The sequence below is a fragment of the Ranitomeya imitator genome, chromosome 1 (assembly GCF_032444005.1).
Source record: "Ranitomeya imitator isolate aRanImi1 chromosome 1, aRanImi1.pri, whole genome shotgun sequence".
NCBI lineage: Eukaryota > Metazoa > Chordata > Amphibia > Anura > Dendrobatidae > Ranitomeya > Ranitomeya imitator.
The window spans coordinates 408662050-408666473 of NC_091282.1; the positions used below are offsets into that span (position 1 = coordinate 408662050).

The following is a 4424-nucleotide window of genomic DNA, read 5'->3' on the forward strand; positions in this document are numbered from 1 at the left end:
GGTCTAATGGATTACAGATCCAGGGATGTTGCCTGGCAATCACAGGTTGCACAGGTGTTTGACAGTGGTTCTGCTAGTGTAGCAACAGGTGATCAAGGGGATATTACAGCATTGCAATTGCATATTAAAAAATTGCTGCATAAACGGACTAAGATTTGGTGGAACAGGGCGTTCCTGGAGAATTATCTCAAAAAGAACCTTATACCACGTGGCCTACGTATTCAGGTTTTTCCCTCCTTCCCGATTACTGACGATACATTTACCACTAGATGGGAGGAAGTCTGCACTAAAGCATCCTTTCAATTTATGGAACTACTGGTTGAGTACAATAAGAAATCTGTTTTGTTACTGGAAACTGAGATTGATGGTCTCTTTGTGGAGTATAAGAAGCTGGCCTCTGCAGAGAATATTCTGGCATTTAACAATACTTTAGATAAAAGCTCAGCGGATTGGGAATCCCAGATTAAAACTACACACGCTAAGAAACTACTTCGTGATAATACTGATTTCCAACGTAAAACTGTATATAGATGGAAAAGAACAGTTTTTAATAGGAGTCAGAGATCCCCTTCCGTCTCCTCGGTTTCATCTTCTGGGGAAACATCGGATACATCACAGCGCTCTATGCAAACCCGTTTTGGTAATTCTGGCAAGAGGAAGTGGGACCAGAAATCTAATAGTAATAAGCGTGGCCCAGAGCGTTTGAATAAAAACGATGCCCTTAAGGTAATTAATTTATCAGAGCATAATTTAAGTTCAGATGAGATCTGTTTACTTTCTAAAGGCCTTACATTTTCTCCCAGCATGCGGTTTGATCCCTTCGTGGCCCTTAAGGACCTACATATGTTTGCAAGGTCTCTTATTTTTAAAAAATGGCACCACAGTGACGACATTCAACAGGCTTTTCCTCTACCCGAAGAACAGTCGGCCCTTAGAATGCTGGAGGAACTGGCCCGGGAGCATATTGGTCCTTCTCTGGGTAGGTTGCCGTCATCTTTACGCCCGAGGTCTGCCAGGTTCCCGCCCTTGTCTCTATGCCCCAATGTTGACATATTTGTCAGACTTGTTTCTAATGAGTTTGACAGGATCTCCACATCTACTAGTTATAACAACTTGTCTAAGGCTGAAGCCTTGGGTTTGAGCAGACTAAAAAAACTTAAAGACGTGGTTTTCAAACCGGCTGACAAGGGCGGGAACGTGGTGATCTGGCCTATCAAGATGTATCTCTCTGAGGCTTACCGTCTCCTCAGAGATGCCTCTTGTTACAAGAAATTAACCTTCAATCCTCTTGTTTCCTATAAGGGGGAATTGTCAAAAATTGTACTAAGGGCTTTGGATGACGGCATAATCACTCAACAAGTACGTGATGTTCTGTTGATTAAGGATCCTCGCATATCTACACTGTACCTTCTCCCTAAGGTGCATAAGAACCTGCGCAGTCCTCCAGGTAGGCCTATCATCTCTGGGGTGGGTGGGCTTACGGAGGGCATCGGTAAGTATATTGACTCGTTCCTCAAACCCCTGGTGGAGACCATTCCTTCTTATTTGAAGGATACTTCTGATTTCCTCAAAAAGATTGACTCCGTACATATTGACGAGGATATGATCCTGGTCACATGTGACGTTGAGTCGCTTTATACGAATATTCGTCACCAGGATGGTTTGAGGGCGGTCCTATACTTTTTGTCCATGACTAGCTTCTCCTCCGGGGACAATGATTTTTTGATTATTCTGTTACGTTTTTTGTTAACTCACAATTTTTTCTTATTCAATGGGTCCTTCTACCTGCAGCTCCAGGGAACTGCGATGGGCGCGGCTTGTGCGCCTTCTTATGCAAATCTGTTCCTGGGGCTGTGGGAGAAGGACCTTTTCTCGTCAGATCAGGGTCCATCAATGGAGCGGGTCATTTTTTGGGCCCGCTACATTGATGATATTTTCCTGATCTGGCGGGGTACCACTTATGAGTTGCAGTCTTTCTTTTCTGAATTGAACAATAATGATTTGAATATTCATTTGTCATACAAATTTGATTTTGATTCGATAGATTTTTTGGATGTCTCTGTGAGGAGGGGTGAAAATGGTGTCTTGCTTGCCGATGCCTTCCGTAAGGAGACAGCGGTCAATTCTGTACTGCATGCCTCATCTTCCCACCCACCTCATGTGATTAATTCTGTCCCTGTTGGCCAGTTTCTCCGCATCAAGAGGATCTGTTCGTCTAATGAAGATTTTGAGGTACAAGCTAGAGAGATGACGCAACGATTCTTGGAAAGGGGTTATAGCAAGAGGTGTCTCAAGAGAGCGTATAACAGAGCTAGAAATACTGGAAGGCACCAATTGTTATATTCTGCTGGCTCAATCAAGGAAAACTCACAGGTAAGAATGGTCACACAATATCATTCTCAATGGAGGAGTATGTATGATATTGTCACTAAATACTGGCCGATTCTTCTGGCCGATCCAATCCTCAGCCAATATTTACCATCCCAACCATCAATCACGGCCCGCAGATCCCAAAATCTGGGTGACCATCTTGTAAAGAGTTATCTTACACCTAGTCCTCCACCTTCCATCTTCTCTGCTGGCCCCGCCCATCGAGTCAGTGTTTGGGGATGCCAACCCTGTGGCAGGTGTGTGGCATGCCCCAATATTGTCCCCGCTCAGGACTTTTTTTCTTCAGATGGCTGTAAGTTCGTGATCACACAAACTATCACGTGTACAACCACTATGGTTGTATATTATGCATCATGCCCATGTAACAAGATTTACGTGGGCCTTACCACACGAGCATTAAAAATACGAACACGGGAACATGTCCGCGATATTCTAGCAGCAGCTAAAGAGGACAATGTTGAGGCTTTGAAAACCATCCCGCGCCACTTTAGAAAATTCCATTCCTGTGACCCCTCTGGCTTCCATGTGAAGGGTATTGACCGGATTGTTTCTGGTCTACGTGGTGGTAATTCTAGTCGCCTATTGGCACAGAGAGAATCTTACTGGATTTGGAGGCTCCGCACAGTTCATCCGCAAGGCCTTAATGAGGTTCTTAGTTTCGCCCCGTTTCTATAAATCCCCCCTGATAAACTTGTTGCTTTTTTAATTTTGGCATTTTTAACATCTGGTGTTATTTTATTGTTTAACAATATCTTTAATTTTTTATCCTGTTTTTAGTGCTTACTTCACTTATTCGTATGTTCATTCAGCCCCAGAAGAAACTACTGCATTTCGTCCTTGTACTCATCGTGGATCTATCTACGTTTCTCCTACAGTGCCTTGCAGCCATTTTTATTGTATTTATTGTGTTTTTTGCACTTCCACTAGCCTGCAGCCATTGCTGTGTGTTTTTTTTGCTATTACTTGCATTTCATGCAATTTTATTGTATGTTATCTATGTCTTTATATTGTTCTAATGTGGTTACCTACCATGCACTATTTGTCACACTTTCACATGTAATTTTATCATGTATCACTTTTACTTGCTTAGCAAGCTGGTTATAATTATGCATCTACTTATTGTGGCATCTATATTCTGCACATTTTACACTTATAGTGGCTGCTCCGGTGTTTATTGGTGTGGGCACTGTGGTGCGCATGTGCGCCGCCTTCTGGTGGTGGCCACGGGTGACGGCGTCTTGTCCTGGTCTCTGCTGGGGCCGCGCGTCTGTCTCCGCTCACGTGTTTCATGTGGGCGGGGCTTCGCGTTGGGTCCGGCATGCCTGGTGACGCCCTCGTCCGCTGCTGCTTCCGGTTTTGTTGGCGTTCACATGCGCCACCCACACAGTGTCCTTACTATTCCGGTGGGCTGATTGGGCGATCTGCCTTATTTAACACCCTGGTTCTCTAAGGATGCCATCCCCCTGAAGAAGGCTTAAGCGCCGAAACGCGCGTTGGGGACGGTGGCACCTCAGAGCTCCAGTGTTCACCTAGGTACGTACTTTCATTACTTGATCCTTTTGTGGGTCTTTTTTCGCTCTCGGTGTACAGGTGGTATACAGCCCCCCACACTCTCTTTGTGCATATATGTATCTCTGCACATTGTATCGGTTTATCTAGTCCTGAGCATAATTTACTGATGTGTATGTACATACCTGAGGGAACCTGTCTCTGTTTGGTGCCACCTGCTTCTGGCTCACCCTGTCACATTCCCTTTTTTGTTTATTTTGTGTTCTTACTCTAAATATATTTAATAAACTTTGTTGCTTTTATATTTGGTATTTATTAGTGCTTTTTTCTTATATGATTTGTGTAATGACCAAATATGCATATTACAAAAATGACGCAAAACTTAACTGCTCATTCAGACCCATTGGAGCCATAGTACCTAATGTTGTTTTCCAACTGCATTCTAGCTGTTTTAGGGTTGCATTTCATATCACCGCCCCTAATGCCACATCTAACCCGATCGATACCAAGAACACCTGAAGATC

The 4424-nt window shown here is 43.9% G+C and overlaps 1 long non-coding RNA gene across 1 annotated transcript; it reads left to right on the forward strand.

Annotated features, from left to right (window-relative positions):
- The first annotated feature begins 1369 nt into the window (after positions 1-1369).
- On the forward strand, positions 1370-4174 carry LOC138657838 (uncharacterized). The gene is made up of 3 exons (XR_011317215.1): positions 1370-1447; positions 2188-2373; positions 3169-4174. It is a non-coding gene; the product is annotated as an uncharacterized lncRNA (long non-coding RNA).
- The last annotated feature ends 250 nt before the right edge of the window (positions 4175-4424 follow it).